The sequence below is a fragment of the Lycorma delicatula genome, chromosome 3 (assembly GCF_047948215.1).
Source record: "Lycorma delicatula isolate Av1 chromosome 3, ASM4794821v1, whole genome shotgun sequence".
In the NCBI taxonomy this organism is placed as follows: Eukaryota; Metazoa; Arthropoda; class Insecta; order Hemiptera; family Fulgoridae; genus Lycorma; species Lycorma delicatula.
In genome coordinates, this window is record NC_134457.1 from 221440264 (window position 1) to 221463457 (window position 23194).

General features: G+C 31.2%; 1 protein-coding gene and 1 long non-coding RNA gene across 3 annotated transcripts in view; one reads left to right on the forward strand and one right to left on the reverse strand.

Moving 5' to 3' along the window:
- LOC142322452 (uncharacterized) overlaps nucleotides 1-23194 on the reverse strand; it is a 445013-nt gene that overhangs the window by 355631 nt on the left and 66188 nt on the right. The window lies entirely within an intron of this gene.
- Nucleotides 1-23194, forward strand: part of nkd (NKD inhibitor of WNT signaling pathway naked cuticle) — a 165852-nt gene that overhangs the window by 58977 nt on the left and 83681 nt on the right. The gene's annotated exons all lie outside the window — the stretch shown is intronic.

Sequence of the window (23194 nt, forward strand, 5' to 3'; positions counted from 1 at the left end):
CAAAACGAAACGCCTCAAGGGTCCTTCTGGTAGCGGGTCACATACCGCTCGTAGTTCTTCGGTTGGTCAATTACATAGTGAAAAGTTACCTGAGAATTCACATTCCTTGATTATTCTCGAAATTCTGTGGCAGCTGCAGATATCCAACCTCATAAAATATTGTTTAGTCAGATTTACCGGATAGATCGATTTATTTACCGGTTATTCAGTTCGGTGCGTTCTTAGCGTATTTTAGTGTACGTGAATTGTTAGTATTTCTTTTTCGTTTGTAAGTTAATTTAATATTAACTTTTGACTACCGGTGAAATTTTAAAGAAATCGTCGTGGACAAAAGAAATTTTCGTTTTCGGGCTGTTCTTCGGCTTCGGGCGTGAAATATAAAATCGGGAATCTGACTAACGGAATATATTTCAATTTTTAAATGATATATTTATTCCTTGGCGCATGTCGCTAGAAAACGACGGGTTTCTGAAAACTTTAAATTATTATAGTCTGTATGAAAATACTTTCTTATTTTAACTTAACGATAAATACCCTATTTTACTATAAATTCTTATGATGATGTTTTAAAGTTGGGGTCCCTAACCTGCTTAAAACGTACTATAAGTAACAGAAAGTTCACAAAAAAAGTTCAATATTTCATTTATTAGCTCAAAACGTAATTCGTCTGTCACTTTAAATACAACATACCTAAGAATTAATTTTACAAGAAATATTAATCGCAATAATCCGGAATTTCTGAATCACGTATTGATAATGAATAACCTGTTTTGCTAAGATAAGGGTCGTATAGATGATTTGAAATTTGCTTGACACCCCCAGGTAAAATCAAACAGACTCCCGCAGAGCAAAATTGGATACCATAGAAATACGATATATCAGGGAACTGAAACAAAGACGGTTGACCTCCCAGGTATAACACGTATATGTCGTTTCCAATTTTGCACGGGGTCAGTCGATTTGATTCAGGGTGTTCAACTTTCATTCGGAAAAATTTTATGCGGGTATATTTTTCCGTAAAATATGAAGTTTACCAAAAGATTTATAATTTCTATTAATATAAGATATAGATTAGCATGATTATACAGTATTAATTTATACAGTTTATGTTTCTGAACTGTATTTAAAAAAAAAAAAAGAAGTTTTGGCACGCCGGAAGGCGGTGGTAGATTTCACCGGTGCTAAGTAGGAGATAAAAAGATTCCATCTTAAAGTTTAGAAAAACTTCAAATTACGACAATGGTTGCATGTGAAAAAAGTTTCACGTGTTTAGCATACGAGAAGCTCCATCTTCTCACAATTCCAGCAATATTTTGGTCATCTCTTGGGGTAAGGGTTGGTCATATAAAAAATTGTTGCAGTCAAAAGTTTTAGGTAATGTTTAGAGAAATAACAAGCGATTCGATATTGCGCCTATTAAGGGAGATATGTTTTTTTTGGTCTTCAAAACTCAATTTTGTTGCACCCCGTGGACCAATGATTGGCGATATAAAAAACCTTTTCTTAAATAAGTTTTAGGCCCGTATCCAGAGAATAGTAGGAATTTTAAAGGAATTCGATATTTTACTTAATAAGAAAGTTATATCAATATTTCGTTTTTTTCGAAAAAGCCCCCCCATTTCCACTCCATGATCCGATTTTGCCCATTAACGAACCCGATCGAGATTTTGATCGTTATATTTTATGTATCAATTTTACAGATATTGGCACAAAATTACGGCAGTTGTGTCGACAAGAAACTGAAAAATGTATATATATATATATATATTCATTTTTCAACATTTGAGTCGATGGTGGTTTTAGGGGTCTGGGGGATGTGAAACGCGAAGGTAAGTCGAAATTTTCCGGAAGTCGAATAATGGTAGCCATTACAATATGTAGCCTTTTTATGAAATCTACCTGATTGTAAAAGATGCTTTGGGCACACAACACTAACTTAATCTCTGTCTTGACCTAGCACATAACACCGTTATCAAACATCCTGGATTTTATTTTACATAAAATTTGAATTTGTAGCATCCAATTTCTGAATTAATTTGCTAGGTTCATTCTATTAGTCGCTGTAGTTGAGATTATGTAATATCTTATCCTAATAAACAACATTTGTATGTGTGTCTGTGTGTGCATCCCCTTTAACTTAGCACCGGAATGTACCGATCACTAACGGAAAATCCCGATTCGTTAGTACATGTCTCGTGGTGGTCGGGTATATACTTGTTATATTATATCGAATTTTTGGGATAATTTTATACTTTTTAACCGGATCTGAGGGGGGTGCGATAGGGTACCACCTTAATATCTCGGCAACCGCTCGTCAGATTTTCACGATTCAAACGGCGTATGTATCAGCAGGTCAAGCGCTAAATGTTTAACGCATCGGATACACTCTTAATCGACCGGATCTTTGTTATCCGGAAATTAAATCGTTTAGCGCTCGTTTAAATGTTTTGATTTACCGTAAAACGTACCGATCCGATCTTTCGCTAAATACCCCGAAACCGGTGCGCTAGCGCAGCTGTGAAGTATAAACTTAAGAAGACTATAAAGTAGAAAATAAAAAATATATTAAAAAAACTTTAAAAATCATCTTGTATTAAATGCACTAAAAAGTAGCAAATAATACAATTTGTAAAAAAAAAAATTTAAATACCGGTCTTAAATTAAACATACTAATAGGAAAAAGATCATTTTAGGTCGGTATCTCAGAATGGATTTGACAACAATCTTTGTTGGTGATATATAAGATTATGTGAAAGTTATAGCTTCAAATTTAAATAAATATCAACATCAAACCGTGTTGTCAAATCCATTCTGAGATACCGTTTTAAAATTACTTTTTACCTTTTTGTGCGTTTAAGTGTGGTATTATAAAAAAAAATTATATATTTTTCATTTATTTATGTGATTGCGTTTCTTCAAAAAATAATGAACTATAACCAAAAAGTAGGCACCGGAATGTACCGATCGCTAGCGGAGAACCCCGATTCGTTAGTATCAAATTCTAGAGTTAAATTTCTAATTTAACTCGTTAAGCCCTTATATCAATTTTCATCATTCAAAAAAAAAAAAAAATTTTACACAAGAAGTAATCAATTTTGGACACCTAATAATCTAATTCCGAGACGCCGCCCTCCAGGGCCTAGCTGTGGAGGCGTGCCGTAGGCACGCCCTGCAGCTAGTGCTTTATATAAACGTACAATAAAATATACAAACGTATATTGTATTATATGTTTACACCGTACTCGTGTTTTACAGCTATTTTTCTTAACGGTTTGTGACTTTGTTAACAGACTTATGAGATTCCGAGAAATTTCACATACGTATTTTCCCTTCTCATTTATTTGTTACGTTTATTAAATTTTTATATAATTATTTGATTTAACTAAGGTAATAAATTGTAATACATTTTGTTTATTATATAGCGAGAGTTATATACCCACAGTATAGCGATGGAATTAGTTTTTTGTATATTTATATATTCTACCGACGAATTCTGAAGTCGTACCATCGGGGAAACATTGAAAACGGAGTACATTTATCTGCTATTTTCTGTAATTCTTACAAGTTTTCTTCAAATAAATTTTAAATAAAAAAAAAACATGGAAAAGAACAAATTTTAATTCGCTATAAAATACGTTTTTATTTCTATATAGTTATAAAATATAACAGAAGCTCTTCTTTCGTTATGTATTCTATAATTGTATTCTTTAAGTCTGTCTATTAGTCGATATGCGCCGTCTGTCAAATGTAATATTTAATTAAGTCACTGCATTTAATTTGTATCTTCAAAATCAAACAATTTTGGGATTTTATTACTATTATAATAAACAATATTGTATTATTATTTTTAAGTAATAAAAAATTAAATTGATTTGTATACCAATATTTTTTTATTCGTTATGAAATTGACATTTTGTGGATCCAACATCGGGGACAGGAACAGATTCTTTCAAACCTCGAATAATGCGCGGTTATTTTATGCGATCTTCTTATTTTGATAAATACTTTAAACGAACGTTAGCGATGCTAGATCGCTTTAACAATGTTTTTTTTCTAGTCGTATCATTTTCCTCAAATTACTTTGATGTTCTTAATTTTAATTATAAAATATAGAATTTGGTGTTTCTTTTCGTTTCAGAAATACGTGCGAAAAAAAACGAGTTAATCTTTTCTTTTTTTTTGCTTTCATAATATACGTGGACATCTTTCTATTCTTCTGCGTCCTTACAAGAACACCTTCATTCATTCTATAATCTACTCGGCTGATCCACAATATTCCTCTCCAAATTCACAACTGGAAATCTGATAATCGCCTCATCGAAGCTTCCGTTCCCGTACAGAAGTACCGAAAAAATAAATCGTGATACCTGCAAGGTACAAATAAATATTTTTTTTTTTTATTGTATTAATTTATTTCTTCAGAAATTCAATCTGAACGGATTCCCTGAAACTTAAAACTTCCTTTTATCTTACGATTTGCGTATTAATTGCATTATGGCACGAATACAATTGTAAAACCTTAGTGTTATTTATTCGACAAAGGATTTAAAAAAAAAAATATTTTACGTTTTTTTTTTTGTCTTCAGTCATTTGACTGGTTTGATGCAGCTCTCCAAGATTCCCTATCTAGTGCTAGTCGTTTCATTTCAGTATACCCTCTACATCCTACATCCCCAACAATTTGTTTTACATACTCCAAACGTGGCCTGCCTACACAATTTTTCCCTTCTACCTGTCCTTCCAATATTAAAGCGACTATTCCAGGATGTCTTAATATGTGGCCTATAAGTCTGTCTCTTCTTTTAATTATATTTTTCCAAATGCTTCTTTCTTCATCTATTTGCCGCAATACCTCTTCATTTGTCACTTTATCCACCCATCTGATTTTTAACATTCTCCTATAGCACCACATTTCAAAAGCTTCTAATCTTTTCTTCTCAGATACTCCGATCGTCCAAGTTTCACTTGGAAGATATAAAGCGAGACTCCAAACATAAACTTTCAAAAATCTTTTCTTGACATTTAAATTAATTTTTGATGTAAACAAATTATATTTCTTACTGAAGGCTCGTTTAGCTTGTGCTATTCGGCATTTTATATCGCTCCTGCTTCGTCCATCTTTAGTAATTTTACTTCCCAAATAACAAAATTCTTCTACCGCCATTTTACGTTAACAATCTAAATATATGTACGAATTTATTTAATTTACTGTAGTCGTCCAACATTTCTCTTATGGTTTAGGTTTTAGATTTTTTAAATTTTAGTTATTTTTCTAATTTAAATAATTATTATCTAATCTAAAAAAGTATTACGCCTATATATATTATTCTTAATTGACCAGAAATGAATAGATTATTATTTTAATTTGTTACAGTTCTTATTAAAAAAATAAATGTGTATTTTAAATATCTTAGAACGGTTAGTTACAAGAAAACAGATGTGAGAAAAGTAAATCAAATTAGATTACTATTTTTTTTCTTGTCGGTATTGTATTAATTTACGTGTATAATAATTTAGCGGCTAAAATGCAGTATTTTTAAATTATTCCGTTGCGAGATTTGCATTTTCATAAAGCGGTAGCTAACATACGAGTATATTGGATATGGAACTTCTGCTCGTTAACTGTGTCCTTGGTTAATTAACTAAGAGAGAGAAAAAAGTTATTTATTTCCATTAGCGTTAATGTTGTACGGTGTCTCTGTGTGTTATGTCGGGTGCCAGCTAGGCGGCACTGGTAATTCTGCCCAGAGCTTGTTGATAATTGACAATATAAACCTGACTTAACCCTCTCCTAACCTTATGTAATTTCCCTCTCTTTTCATTATTTCTCCTTCTTTCTCTCCCTTCCTCTAATCTACCTTTCGGTCGTTTTATTTTTCTTTCTGGATATATTTGCATCTCAAGTCAGTAGTCATTAAAGTACCTTATTGATGTGTACCAGTTAACACGTACCTTCTTGATCTTTCGTGTTCGTTTTATTACTTTTATCTATTAAAAAAAAAACTGTTTTTTTTTTCTTTACTCCGTTTTTACCTCACAGAATTTCTAAAGTTGTCTTTTGCCGCAACAGGTTTTTCAATTTTTTTTTTTTTTAACCGTCGAACACATTATAGAACATCGTTCTCGTGCTGACTTAATAAAAACACACAGTAAAATATTGTTGTTTCGTATCTTTAACAAATATTTGACTGCTACAAATTCAACAGCAGTCATATACGATTTTTTTATGTCTTTCTACTTTCCAGGACTTATTTCCACAATTTTTTTTTTGAAATACAGTTCCTTAAGAGAATAAAACGATAATTCGTTACCAGAGATCTGGATAGTTTATTTTTTGGTAAATTCTTCTATTTATTACTTTTTCATTTTCCCCCCATTTACACACACACACACACACACACATATATATAATATTAACAACCTTTTCCCTGTATTTGAAATATAAAAGGATGTACCTTTGACTCCAAACGGGCCTTTCCGCTCATCAGCTGTACGTGTGATAAATCAGGTCGGCCCCCCGATTGGATCTTTTATACTATGGCAGCCTGTAACCATCAGCGAGGAGGCTCCGGATCGAGACGAGACTGAGACCCGGTTTTCAAATTCTATTTTCGGACGTGTATTTTTGAGCTCTTTAAAAGTTTATATCGATTTGCGTTGTTCGGTTTGAATTATTGTTTTTCGTGTTGTTTTGTTTAATTTTTATCGTGTTCCAGTGTTTCCATTTTGAAGTATTGGTGTTATGCCGGTGATTACCCGTTTCGCATTTTTGGGTCCCTGTTTTTGCAGGATTGTACGCGATTTTGATTATTTTTGATTTACTGATCAGTTTTAGGTTGACTTTTGTCTTTATAGTCCGTTTTTTAATTAATTATACGACTTAAAATAATTATTCCGAATTATAACCTACGGTTGCTAGGAAGTAACAGTTTAATAACACTTGGTAAGAGTTTAATAACAGCTTCCAGCTGTTTACATTCGGCTATGGAGTCCTAGTACACGAGTTTTGGAATAAAATTGGGCTTATAAAAAATTTCTAATTTATTTTATTAATTTTTTATATCAGCTGCTTCCGCGGAGGGTAATCTATCCGAAATTTTTTCCCTCCAGTTAAGAATATTTGTTTATTTTTTTGACTTTGTATTTTTATTTTACTTATTGTGTGTTATCTTAATTTAATTGTCCGACCAGAATACGGATTCTGTGTCCAAGAACTCTGGTGCTTCTTCGCGAAAGCCAAAAACTAAGGGTGCTCCTGCAACGAAGGCCATGAACTAGCGTTTCGGACAAAAAGCTTGCGACTATTGTGAGGTTATGTTTGGGGCGATGAGATTAGCCTCTAACTAGTGTCAGAAGCGATTCAACAGAGATTTAAATGGGTCTGAGCCTTCGGACTCTCCTGATGAGAAGATGGAGCTGTTGGCCGCCACCTGTAAAAGGGCTATCGACGAATATCGGGCTACTGATCGGGAGTCGTGTTGCGAAGCGGAGCGTGTTGGTTGCCCAACCCCTCCGGTTAAAATGAACAGGAATGAAGAAACGCGAAGTTACGAACGGTACGTCGGTTGACGGCAGGTTGCAGTTAGGGAAGGACGGACTGGATTTATTAAACGCGATTGATGGCCTTCTCATTTGAGCTTCGGATGATCAGTGTCTTGGCAAGAATCTTGGCAGAATCATCCGGAATGAATTACATCTGACTCAGGGTTTTGTTGACCTCAGCTTAGAACTCGCTGTTGGCATCAACGAGGGATGTGACAAGGAGACCCAGTGACATCGAAGGTCACTCAAGATGATAGTGAACGTGTTCGGGAGACTGGCGACATTGATAACCTCATAAGTTTCACATATTTAGCATACGACATGCCCATCTTACAATTCCAGCAACATTTTGATCATCCCTGGGTTGGTCATATCAAAAATTGTTTCAGACAAATTTTTAGATAATGTTTAGAGGACTAAGACCACTTTAAACCGATTCGATACTGTGCCTATTAAGGGAGGTATGACTTTTTTGTCTTTAAAACCTAATTTTTTCCACCCCCTGGGTCAAAGGTTGGTGATATCAAAAACTTTTCTTAGGTATGTTTTAAGTCCTTTTCCAATGAATCGTAGGAACTTTGAACAAATTCGATATTTTACTTAATAAGAAAGTTATAGTGATATTTTTTTTCGAAAAAGCCACCTCATTTACACCCCCGTGGTCCGATTTTGCCTATTAACGAACTGAACCGAAATTTTGGGTAGTTTTATTTCACGTATCAATTTGAAAGTGATCGGCCCAAAATTACGGCAGTTATCGTGTCCACCAGCGAGTGAAATATCTAATAAATAGTTTTTGATTTCATTAAAATTAAAAAGTAATTAAAAAATAAAAATAACCTTATTATTGTCATTATTATATTAGATTTGAATTTTTAAAAATAAATAAATACTTTATTTACATTAGAACGTAATTAATTGTACATTAAGAAATCAGGATTGATATATATATGCTATTATACGCGTGACAAAAAGGTACTGTTCTAACATTTGGTTGCAAGGATCAAGGGAAACTGTGGAAAATGTTTGATTACAACATATAACAACTACAATTTTAATTAACAACAAAGAGAGTAGTTATAATCTATCGTATTAATATATAAAATTATTTTTACCCCTCTCTTTTTCGCTCTTTGTGTGTGTGTGTGTGTGTGTATGTGTGTGTGCACGCGCGCGCGTGTTATCGGACATGTATTGGCTACATAAAAAAAAGTAATGCAGTGCTACTTGAAGATAAATAAATAAAACTAGTACATTATAAAGTAACGATGTTGAAGACGTTAATTGGCAAATAGTACAGATGAAACGACTGTTGAGAAAATTAAAAGTTAATTTAATTTTTGTTATTTAAAACCCATTAACAGAGTAATTTAGTTTTTGTAAATAATTGATTAGAAGTGTTTTTTTTTTTTTTTTTTAATCGTCTGATTTATTAACAAAAAATGAGATATGGTGATTTTTCATTAACTGAGGTATTGTGTGATGTAACGCGAAAATAGTTTTGTTTGATAGAAGGAAAAAAATAATATATATATATATATATATTTGTGGGATTAAATTACTATTTTTATAGTTTTTAAAGCAGAATTAATATGTTCGTAAAAGTATAAATGCGTGCAAACGATAGAATTCTTAATTTATTATCAATCAGTTTAAAAATAAAAGATACGACAGCCGATTTTTGTAAACTGAGATCTGAAGTTTTTAAAAAGTAAACCCGTAATTTAAGAAATTAAAGGCGGGAGTACACTAGGTACAATAAATATTTTTTAATGAAGCCAAGCTTATAAATTAATAAACTGCTTCTACGAAAAGCAGTACGATTGATTATTGTTATAGAAGGAATTAATTTGATATCCTAAGAAATTTTATATACAAAAAGACATCAAGAAATTCGAAACTAGGCCCGTCCCTAATCCATTTCAGCAGTAACGGATAAAAAATATTGAGGAAAATCGAAGGGTATATTATCTTGAAGATTGTGCTGGATATCGTGAAAAGTTTACTCATATATATATTTTTTTTAGCTCATCCAAAACCGTTCTAATAATATATAATGAAATAACAATAATATATTTTTTTAACGGCATCGTTTGCTATAGTTATTAATTACATTTGCTACAGTTAGTAATGAACGAGAATATGAAGCGATGCGACTGCAAGCATCCAGTGTATTCAACTTTTGTGAGCTACGGTTTGTTAGCTTCGATTTACTCTCAGATGTTCTGCGAAACCATCGTGTTGTAAAGAAATGGAAGTTACCGTTTCACTCGGTACCAGCATTACTTTTTTAAAATTTATTTTTATATTTTATTAAATAAGAATTATACGAATAAAATCATTTTTTTTAGTCTATTAAAGGAAGTGAAGAATAAATAAAATATGAATTAATTTGTTAATTAAATTTATTTTCACTAATATTTCAAATATTATAATTTGCAATTTTTTTTAATCGAGTTTTATTATACTCTAAAAACATAGCTTATATACGGTTAAGTTCTTTTTATCATTAGTACTATAAAAAATTATACTTTTTTAAAACTGGTGAAATTCGCCAACCGGTTGTCCGTTTTTTTCATAATCTTTTTTCTTTGACATCTATTAATCACCAACGATTTTAAGCGAATTGTATGAATTCTGCTTAAGTTAACGCAGGTTTAATGATAATAAATAATAAATTTAATGATGATAATGAATAAATCATTACTGTGACCTTAATATTGTCGTTAATTATCACCTCTTTTAGAGAGTGGTAGATGAAGAAAGATGGTTCCATCCCAAAGCGTATTAGATTGAAATTTAGTTACACAATTTTGGTTGAGATTCTTTTGTAATATTTTATGTTCATATAAATTTTCTAAACAGTTCTGCATTAAATAATGCAAATATATATATATGTATAAGTAATGTATGTGTGTGTGATACACACAATTAAGTCCAAAATGCTAAATTGTATGAAAATTGTGTAAATTATATTGAATTTTGTAATATGAATAATCTTTATAATGCCTGTTTGGTGTGTTGTGTAAAATAAATAGTTTTCATTTCAGGAAATAAAAATTTACAATTTAAAAAGTACTTTAAAAAATATTTTTGAAAAGATTACTGCTTTGAATATTGCTCGTAGTTTATCTCTCTGTTAACGGAAATTGTTATTAATTTAATAATTAATCGGTTCCACTCTAATGAAGATTATAAATATTATACGTGAACCTTTTTCTGATATATTAGTTTGCTTATATGTAATTTTATTTAGCCCATCCGGTTTTCTTTCCGTTGGTTTTTTCTGTTTCCGTTAATTAAATTAAGATTAAGAAATAATTTGTTAAAATAGACTAATAAATCGATTACTATGTTTATCGACGACTATTAAAAATTCTAGTTTAAATTTAGGACGCTTTATTATTGTTACGTTATTTCTTTTCGGATGAGTTTGAAGCTTCATAAAAATTAAAAAAAAAATTACGGATGATCTTATTTTCCCCCATTTTTTAATTTTTCTCATTTATGATAATTATCTTTCAAAAACTATACTGCAAATTTCTTAAAAATAAAAAATTCAGTTTTTTCTTCTTTTTAATTATTTAATTTGGCTTCACACATCCGTGTGAAACGTGGAATAATTTCATAAATTTATCCTATTATATATCTGCCTAATAATAACTTTACCGAATGTGCTTTTTTTAAGTTACTTGACTAAAATAACTTATAGTTGAAAAAAAAATATTCGAAAACTGAAAGAATCAGATTAAAAAGTACCAACATTCGATGACGACAAAAAGGGAAAAATTACTTATTACGCAGTTAATAGACCGTACTAAAAAAATTAGGATTTCTGACGCACTTAAATTTTGGTTAGCGTAAAAAGTAGTAAAAATAACAGATTTTATTTCCTTGGTTTTTTGAAGATTAATTTTAATGATGAATTAAAATTACATACCGTATTATAAAAGGAATTAAGAAATAAAATAATAGTATCTTAGATTATTTGTTACAACACTTCAAGATGTAGGGCATCAAGTATAATAACGGCAATTATGCAGTTAAATAAAAGTTTAAAATAATCAAGATTTGACAGATTGAAATATTAACGATTTGTTACGAATACAAAATACGTCTTTCTGTTTATCATCGTCCTGTTTTAATTTTTCAAGAGAAACTGGCTGTTCTATCATTAAAAATGGAATATTATAACTTTTATACAGAAGGAGGTCTTGAGTATAAAGGGTTATACAGTTCAGTTGCGTAGTTCTAAACGCCGAAAAATTCTGAGGACGGCATAGTTTTCCTTAAAGGAAACTTAATTCTGTTTTTAAGCGCGCGCCTTATATCTGGCTGGAAGAAAATTACGATTTTTTCGCGTACAACTTTGTATAAAATCTTTGTCTACGTTTGATCGGTAATGTTCCGTAACGATTCCGGATAAAAAATATATCCCGATTTCCAGCGGAATTGTGAACGAGTTGAAGATCCAATATTCTGAGGTTTCATATCTTTAGGTGGGTTTGTTTGAACCTACCGTGTTGGTCTAGTGGTGAACGCGTCTTCCCAAAACAGCTGATTTGGAAGTCGATAGTTCCAGGTCCTAGTAAAGTCAGTTATTTTTACACGGATTTGCATACTAGATCGTGAATACCGGTGTTCTTTGGCGGTTGGGTTTTAATTAAGCACTCATCTCAGAAACGGTCGAACTGAGACTGAACATGTTTATACTTCATTTACATTCATACATATCATCTCTGAAGTATTATCTGAAAAGTAATTACCGGAGGCTAAACACGAAAAAGAAAAGGTGGGTTTGTTCACTTATTTCTACGATCACCTTTGAATACAAAGTCTTTTTTTATTATCCGTCTCCTCGTTTATCCTTGATACTCGCTTCCTTCCGGAGTTCCATGGAATTTTTTTTTTTAAAGTTTCATGTTCAATCGGTTGATGTTAAGAATATAAGATTTAGAGTTATTATAATTTCTATGCTTTTTTGAGGGCGCCATGCTTATCGACCTATTCGGGTTCTGAATTTCAATTTCTATCCCGTTTCTGCTGTACAAAAGTCCAATCTTGATTCTTATCTAGGAAGTCGGGCCTCCTAATACGATCTCATTCCTTTCAAGGGTAAGTTTCGTCTTCTGTTAAAAGAGTTTAACTAATTTTTCAACGTACATATTCACCACTAATAGCGCTTGGAATCGTTTCTTTGAAGCACCGATAAAAAAATTGGCGTGCATCTCATTAGTTTTTATAGTTTGAAAAGAACAGAAAAAGTTTGACTCATTTTTTTACGTTTAATGAATCTTAACGAAAATATTAGGTTTTAATGAATTACAAACTACAATTTCTTTTACAACTAGCCGTATTTTCTTTCTGTATTTTTAAATAAATTACGGTGGATTGCGGTTTTGGCTAAAAATATGTTTGCTTGACCTTCAATAACCTGTAATAGTAATTCTATGAAAATCTATTTACAGATTTTATTCGACATAGAAGACCTGGAAATCATTTGTAGTATAAATAGTTAATAGAAGTCGACGATACCAGTAAAAGGTAACCCGTTGAAACAGGTAAAATTTAAAAAAGGGCTTTCCAGTGTTATAAATAAAAGAATTCAACTGGTTTGAAAGATTCAATGCGTAATTATACCGACAAAGAAACGTATGAACGCTATATCTATAAAAATTTGTACCGCACTGAAGAATTGTTATTCTCAATTGTATATATACGAAAGCATTGTGTTTGTCCCATCATTTTACGGTTGTCGTTAAGCTTTCACAGGTTTATTTCCAGTTTAACGGTAAAGGTGTTTCCGTTATCCCAAGAGAACTTTCTTTACACGATACATGTAAAGTACTTTACTTAAATACTTGTACCAATATTCTCATATTTTTTCTAATGATGCCATCCAACCCGACAGGCTTTATTTTTTAATGTAAACTGTTCCACAAAGCGCATTCTAGATATCGAATTTTATTACTATAAAATAAATTGGCTAGATAAAATAACACAAGTTTACATTCTGGGCCTCTGCATATAAATCTTTTTAATTAATTCGAAATAATACAAAATAAGCTAAGTAAATTTAAAAAAAATTGATAAAACTATGAAGCTTTTTTCGATTTTACTGATTTACTATAATTATCATAGAGGATAAAATTAGGTTGAAAATTATTCTTATACAAAAAAATTTATCTCCTTGTTTACGATATCTTCGGGATCTTCGGAAGGCGTTGGGTGTAGTATATAATCTACTTCGCTTTTTTTAAGGACAGCGAGTGCATTTCAAGGATCCTGAAAATCATGCGCATACGGTCGACATAAAAAATTTCAAATTTAAATTCGAATTATAGGAATCTCAAAGACCTAAGCCGACAATAACTTCGGGCTGGCCTATAGCGTAACTTTTCTTTCTTTTTCTTGTTTAGCCTCCGGTAATTACCTTTCAGATAATACTTCACAGGATTAATGAGGATGATATGTACGAATGAATATGAAGTGTAGTCTTGTACAGTCTCAGTTCGATCGTTCCTGAGATGTGTGGTTAATTGAAACCCAACAACCAAAGAACACCGGTATCCACGATCTAGTATTCAAATCCGTGTAAGAATAACAGACTAAACTATTCCGGAATTGCACCGTTGATTATCAATGCTATAACTCTAGAAAAAAAAAATAGTTTAAGTCAAGAAAATTAGTATAAAAATTTCTCGATTGGAATCTAGGGCGATTGTATTTCCCGATCGGTACGCTTGATTTCCCGCATAATCGGTAAGCTTGATTATGACGGAAAGGAGGCCAAATTTAAAATTAAGTAATTCCTACATTTCATTTCATACTACCGAGAGGAGTAAGTATAGTGTGCAACGATATCGTAATACGTCTGCAGAAGTATACTCATTAGCGGCTGCTATGAATCGTCATTACTCATAAGATAAAACGTCAGTTAATTATATTATTGGGAAAGTTATTGTACATCGCTCGAACCGGCACGAAATATCTAATTACATTTATATTTACAAATTTATTTTAAAATTCACGTCCTAATATTGTCATAACAAAACGAATTTATCAGTTTTTTTAGTGAAAGAAAAAGAAATAAGTATTTTCCCGTCGATTATTAATCGAGGAAGAATTTACTTATAAAGATATTTATAATAAAGTAGCAAATTAATACAATATATTTCTGTTTTAAAAAGCTACATATTTTATTTATTGCTTTTGTGGGTCGTATTAATATATTCTTTTTTCGTACAAGAATATTAGCCGTTTCAAATTTTCATTACGTTAAGAAAACAAAAGAAATAAAACGCGATGATAATATTAAATATTTCCATAATTTTTGTCGAACGTATTGAAGAAACACTGCATTTTAGGAACAGCTGCATCTACGACTGGCTATACAGTGTTATTATATAAAATAATAGTAGTAATAATACTGTACCCATATAGTGCGCTTGACTGTTAACTGGCATTTGCAGACCGGTCCCTCAATTCTTCTGTAAAGCTGTTACGGCCGGCTAAGGGCGGTCCAGTTTTTGTCGGCACGGCCGGTTCTAGTTTTTTCTTTTACTCTTATTGGGCACTATTGCCCCTGCACGGCTTGTTGTTCTTTGAGAACAACGCCGCCAAGGCCATTGCTCTGCCTTGCTACTGCCTTCCACTCCTCTTCATCTTAACCTTCTTCACGCACAACCTCGCATACGTTCCACGTTTGAAAGCTCGGTTTTGTTGGCCTTCTTATACCCAGGTGTATACGAACTCATCAAACAATATTTATGTTTTCAGCCCATTAAAATCTTTTTTAGATCAACGTAATTTAAAAAAAAAAAAAAAAAAACAGAATTGTATTACACTTCAATCGCGTAATTTTATTGATACGCTCTGCTAGTTTTCAAACAATTATTTCAATCTAATATGTTGTATTTTTGAGACGAATCAACATTTAAAAAAATATAATTTCGAATATACTTGTTAAATTTACTCATTTCAATCAAAAGTAAATACTAAAAAAATATCGCGGACCCGACATTTGTTTTTTTTTTAATTCTTAATTCGTGCATTTCAATTAATTTACTGTTAAAGATCATGGAAACTAACTAATCCTAAAACAAAACCTTTTTTACGATTTATCTTCAGAATAATATCATTATTTTTCTTACCGCTTTTTGTAGATAGTAATAATGATTAAGTATTGACTGATACTAGTAGTTATAGTTAACACTTAAGGAGTTATTTAATGATTTAAAAAAATAGAGATGATTATTTACGTATTATTCACACTATATATAAATTAATAATGTTGTATAACTTATGTAGTATCGATAAAAAATATGATACCGAAGAAACCGAAGTGTGTGTGTGTGTGTGTGTGTGTGTGTGTGAGTGCGTGCGTGTAAAATAAATAAATAAAAATAAATTAATAAATAAAATCTAGAGGAGAGCCTTATCGTACATTCAGTTGTGATCTCTTATTTTCTCTTTTTTCAATATTTAAATAAATTTTTATAAAGCCCAGAAGTTTCTCTTTTTTTTAGGTTTCTTGTAAACGTTTTTCATACGAATAGTATTTTTTTTTTTTACTATTAAAAATTAAAGTTTTGTCCTAAAAACCAAAATAATAAACTTATAACTTTTTTTATTTTCTATTTTTTGAAGCCAGAATTGAACTAAGGCATAGTAAATTGTTTTCAATTAAGGCTTTGTTTATCGATTATAGAAGAATTGAAAGGTATTTTATTTTACCCTTTAAATCGATTTTTTAGGACGGTTTTATTTAATTTAAAAATTTCTTATTTTTAAATGGATTATATAATTGCGTTATTGGTAAAGGATTAGATTAGATGTTATGAGAACAATTCGCGTGAAATTTGTTAGAGAAGTATACTTTCCGCTTATTTTACGGACGTTGTAATGCGTGCGTGCATTTAATGTACGAGTAACTTGGTTCTTGTTCACAGATTTGCAGTATTTTTAACATAGAGTATTATTTTGCGTACGAGCTTGATCGCTGCTGTACAATGTACCGCTACAAGAAATTGCAGATTAAATAGTTCTTTGTGCGCGCTTTTCGTAGGCAGGGTTTTCAGTCGTTCTGAAAGAATTTGAAAAAAGTTTTTTGTTAAAAATTTTCTTTTTAAGGAAATGGAATTTCTTTCTCATTTTCTTCCCTAATTTTTTTTTAATCCTTTGTTTTACGGTAATCATTGTTTGCTTAATTTTAAGCTTCATAAAAACAGTTTGGAGATTCCCATTTTACTTATTGGAATACAAACTTGGCAGTACATAATTACAAACATCACTAAATAAATATTATATTACACACACACACACACACACACACACACACACACACACACACACACACACACACACACACACACACAGAGAGAGAGAGAGAGAGAGAGAGAGAGAGAGAGAGAGAGAGAGAGAGAGAGAGAGAGAGAGAGAGAGAGAGAGAGAGAGAGAGAGAGAGAGAGAGAGAGAGAGAGAGAGAGAGAGAGAGTGAGAGAGAGAGAACATTTTACACTTAAAAAGGTTCAGTAATGGTAAATAATACAATCGACAAAGCATTAAATTATTGTGTAACCTATCCTGTTTGTTAATTTAGATGTGTCCAACTTATAAGATACTCGATTCATATCCTGTTATAAGCCGTGATACGACCCGTATCACATGGAATAATACCGTTTAATAAACACTAATATTGTACATTTTTTGTAGATTTTCACATACTGTTATTTACAACATCTGTACCGCAGTTAGGGAAGGAAAAGATAAAAATTTAAACTTTTATATATATGTTTTTACGTTTATAAAAAACGATTCTAACGAAAAAAAATTAAATGTTTTTAAAAATATTTTTACCGTTTTAACAACACAGCTTTTAACGGAGTTAACGGATTGCTTTTCGACTTACTTCGCTCTTTTTCCTGTTTAGCCTCCGGGAATTTAGATATTACTTCAAAGGATGATTGAGGATGATATGTATGAATGTAAATGAAATGTAGTCTTGTGTAGTCTAAGTTCGGCCATTCCTGAGATGTGTGATTAATTGAAACCCAACCACCAAAGAACACCTATATCCACGATCTAGTATTCAAATCCGTATAAAAGTAAATGCCTTTACTAGGATTTGAACGCTGGAACTCTCGACTCCCAAATCAGATTTGGGAAGACGCGTTAATCACTACATCAACCCGGTGGATTTTCGACTTACGTCTACATGACGCGTATATCTTACGAAAGCGAAGTGTGATCGTAATCGAGTAAGTATTTATAATACCAGTATATTATTTATATATAAGTATTTATATAATACCAAAAGAAAAATGGATCTTTTTATTTATTAATTTTTCGATTTAACCTGATTACGATGTAGTAACTTCGAAACGGTAGTTAATCAAAAGAAATTGCAAGACGGAAAAATAAGGGTAATTAATATTTTTTTTTACTATTAACACCGTTTTAGTTTTTAATATGTTTATCGGGAAGGGAATAAATTTTATATTAATCTACCCTATATTAAATTTTAAAAATTTATTTTTTTCTCGTAAAAATTTTTATTTGCGAGGTTTTTTTAACTGAATTTTATAATAACTTAATATATTATGGTAATAATATATATTAATTTGTATAATTATTATATTTTATCTTAGTGAAGTAATCAATAGAGTCTTTAATTTTGGGAATTTTATAACTTTTTATCGATCTAACAAACTTTTTTACGTTAAAAATAATAGATTTATCGTTCATGCGCTTTATATTCTTTTATCTTTACTAATAATACATTTATAAAAAGGTAAAAAATAAATAAATAGATTAGGTGTTAAGGCAAAAAGAAATTTAATTTTATAACCGGGAAATTAATTTTAAGCTCAAGCGATTAGAAAAGTTCTGTTACTTTTTGTTTATAAGAAATACTAACACGGTATCTAGTCTTATTAATTGATGTGGAGTTTGTAATTCTTTAGTTTTTAAATTGTAAAGCTTTCTGTAAAGTTTTTAAGCGTTTTATGTCCGTTATTAGCTCAGCGAGAAACATTACGCTTAAGTAAACTCTGGTAAGCTTTTCGTTCTTATACTTTATTTATTCGTAGAACTATAAAGATACGTTCCACAGCGGCGTAGCGGTTTTCATAAACGATAATTTAACGTTTACCGTAAGTAATTTTGTTCGTAGTAAGCGACATTAAAGTAAATACAAAAATCGATGGTATTTATCTTCTCGATTAACTTTTAAACAAATAATAAGAAAACAAGGTAAGTTATTAGAACCAGATACGAGTATAGAGTTTCTTTAAAGAGAGGAAATCATAAAATCACGATGCAGGCCGGATAGGGAGAGGAATTATATTACCGTGTGTCTGGAGGCTGGGAAAAACAAGAAACGTCAATAAATTAATTCTAGTCATTGTAAACAGGATGCCGCTCTGTTTTCGGCGTTTCGCGTGTTATGTAATTTGTTCATGTCGTGCCGTACTACCGATTCCACGTATAATATACCGGTACATCGATATGTATATTGTATTTTATAATGTATATCGAGCGATGTATTTGCTCGATAGTATTCAAATATGGTACCGATAAAACTTATATTATTATTACTATTATTATCATCGCACTGTTATTTTTCTGAACGATATACGGTTGAATTTACGTATCTGCGGGTACGATCGATTTTATACTACTTCTGTATCTTAACGATATACACATAAACGCGATGTTAATTAAACGAATCAAATATAATGATAACGACAGGTAAAATCTAATCTAAACGCTTAGTGTTTCAAATGTTTTAATATTTTATAGTGAAAATAAAGGTACATATGAAGTGCGGTGCAGGAGCCTGAGGATGCACGGTTTCCTTTTTTAGGTTTCGGTAAGGACTTGTATCGATTTCTTAAATTATTTTTCATCAGATTAGTTCATTAAATAAGAAAAATAAATTCGGTGAAAAGATATATTATAATTTTAAAATTTGTTACTGGAACAGATTAAATTTTAATTTCTATGCGAACGCCGGGAATGTTGAATAACATCTTACTCTCGGCTACTTTTCGCTTATTTTAACATTAGATTCAAAATACAAGATCACCATGAAAACTTTAAGTCATCGGACATCAGGAAAAAACTATAGGTTAGGATTTCATTTTAATTTACTGTGTAAAAAGATGATTAATATATTTATACTAATTAATTAATCGTTAATTAATTAGTCGATGGTTTATTTATAAAATAGTTTCCAGTTACTATCAATGTTTAATATAGTATGTTCGAGCGCTTTCGGATTAGTAATCCATCCTCAGGAACATTAAATTATTATGACACATTCATGTTCCTGAGGATGGATTACTAATCCGAACGCGTTCGAACATACTATTAAATATTGTTGGCAAGTGGAAACTATTATATAAATAAATTAAATATCAATATCAACGGACCATGATTAATAAAATTAGGTCGATCGTCATAAACCATGAAAAAATTTCAAACCGTTTACCACTGAGATTCGAACTTTTCAATATCTATGGTTATACGCTATGCAAGGCTGTTAATAAATTACGTATTTACAGTATAAACACGGAAAATCTAATATATATATATATATATACATATATATATATATATATATATGTGTGTGTGTGTTCTCATACGCTTGATGCTTGTACACAGAAAAAACGTTTGTTTGTATTTAATATTATATTTGTCGGCAATACAGTTATTTATATCAGTGTTTTTACGTTTAGAAATCTACTTAGCACTTAATTTCGTTATACAAAATGAGAAAATTGGTGAAGTCCGTTCTGATAATTGTGTAACAGTATTATATCCTCTTTTCAAGCCTATGGATTGTCGTAAATATATCGGTGTACCTCAAATAAAGTATTAAGTAGTAGCAAAGTACCCTCTCATCCGCTCTTATACCCTCTTATTTTAAGTTAAAATTTTCTTTTAAAACCCTTTTTCTAAGCGCAAGATCTTTTATACGTAAAATGGAGTCGTTAATTTTGTTTTTTAACTGACTTCAAAAAAAGGAGGTTAGTATTATATAACTAAATACGTTTTCCCTTTTAATCTGATTGAAATAAAGATTGTTGCGATCGACGTAGCTGCTTTTCGCGGTGATACCGTGATGCTGAAAAAAACTTTTAGACGCAAAAACTCGGTCTGAAAATCGGGTCGGGCGGGTAGATAGGGAAAGTACCAATCCTGATATTCTATATGTATTAGTCGCATTAGTTGATGTTTATCGTCTTTTTTAGGGCAAGTAGGGTGAATTTCTGCGTAAGATATAGCACCGTTAATAAAGTCATAAAAAATCGAGATATCTTTAACCTTTCAGAACCCGATATACATTATATGTAATATGCGGCATCGGTAGGGACAGCGGGAACGTTTAAATTCTATATACGTGCATTACATTACACGGTGGTGATGTCGGTTCCATCTTTTTTAAAAATAATTATTAAATTTATTATCACGATAAGTTCGTACGTAGTATTAATCGTCACAATGAAATTTGTGTATAAGTGATACGCGGGGTTTTTACGACTAATTTAAAAATTTCAGTGAAATTTTGTTTTAATTACGTGTTTGTTATTCGAATTGTTACACATATATAAAAGAAGTATTTTAAGGTCGACTGACAGGTAAATTTTCCATCGCTGTCAATATCGTGAACCGTGTGGAAAGAAATGAAAATATAATTTATAAATAGAATGTCAAATCGGTTAGTACTGTGTAACGTTGTGGAACGTGGAAGAAAAAAAAATTGTAACGGTCACGGTTAAAGCATGTGAGCAAGCCTAGATTCCTTTTTATTATTTTTTTTTCTCTTCTCTCACGCGCTTATTTGTTCCTTATTTTTTTAGTCACGCTATTGGACGACGCGATATTACCTAGCTTGTTATATATAATTCAGGGTCCACAGAGTCGGAGACCTTCTGTATTACGTTTTGTATTCTGTACCGTATACACCGTACATGCTACCTTATTCATGAGAAATATTTTCTGGTAAAATAGTTTCTGTAATGTAATCACTTTTTTCAATATTTTTCTTGTTTGTTTATTTTTAAATAAATTATTACGGACGGTAACGAATGCGCTTCGGTTTCGTTTGTTTATTCGGGTAAAAATAAACTCCTCTTCTATTAATAATTTTTTCTAGACGTATTTGATCTACTTTTATTTATTTATAATAGTCTCTTCGCATTACTTTCTGCTTTGATTATAACCTTTATATTAAGTACAATTTTCCAACGATATCTAGAAAAAATATATAAATTAAACGTATAAAATATCGATTAAAATATATTTTACAAAAATGTTCGAATAATTTTGGTTTTACGTTTTCAGCTTAAAAAAACAAATGCGATTTTGTTTGTTTAATAAAAGTTTCTTTACAGAATGGGTAATATCGCTCGACCAAAAGGGATGTATTAATTTGTCGCTTGCACTTTGGTAATCAATTAGTATTTTTATTTGAAAATCCTTACCTACCGATTGATGTTTTTTCCATATGTTAGGAGTGATGAGGGAAGCTTAACTCCAGATTTTTTAACATCTCCCCTCCCACAGATATTTTAAAAACTCAAAAAGTTTTTGAAATGCGTTTTTCTCTGAATCTATGCGTTTTAGAGAAAAGTTTTTCAAACAAAAAATGTAGAGGACATTCTCCTCTACAATTAACGTCTTTGAAGTTATGCCGTATAATTTGAAATTGAAATACTAGGTGGCGCTAAAGTTGTTAATCTCAAAAAAACAGACAATTTTTACTTAAACAATTTTCTTGTACGACTTGCCGTTTTGGAGCTGTAGCATGTGAAAGTGTGAAAATGTTGTGAATTGGGCGCGTGTTCGAAACCGGTCTAATCGCTGAACAATGCCGATCTCCCCGGCTACAGTAACAATAGGATCGCTGCGTTGCCATTGCACCGCTATAACTCTGGAATGCTAAGTCGTACAAGAAAATTGTTTGAATAAAAGTCGTCTGTTTTTTTGAGATTAACAACTTTTCCAAATGCAATACAGACGAAAAATAATTTTTTCCGGTGAAAAAACCAAAAATACACGTTTTTACAACTTCAGCGCCACCTAGTATTTCAATTTCAAATTATACGGCATAACTTCAAAGACGTTAATTGTAGAGGAGAATGTCCTCTACATTTTTTGTTTGAAAAACGTTTCTCTAAAATGCATAGATTCAGAGAAAAACGCATTTCAAAAACTTTTTGAGTTTTCAAAAATCTATGGGAGGGGAGATGTTAAAAATCTGGAGTTAACCTTCCCTCATCACCCCTAACATATGGAAAAAACATCAATCGGTAGGTAAGGATTTTCAAATACACCCTATTTTGATGACAAATTGCCTGTACTACTGTTTAACCCGTCTTTATCGTGGCTGTAAACGAATGAGGAGGTGGTACCAATCGCATTTGCTTTCTCCAGATATTTATTGTAAAATCATATGATAAAAGAAATTTAAGATTCTTAATCTTAAATTAAGTTCTGTTTGTTAGAAAATAATTGTGTACCGTATAAATATTACCGAGCCGTACAACATCGTATTTTTTTTTTGTCGCTTATTTTAAGTATATCTGGACTGCGTGCTTTTCTTTTTACGGAAGCTAATTTCAGGAGTAACTTGTCCAACCGTCAT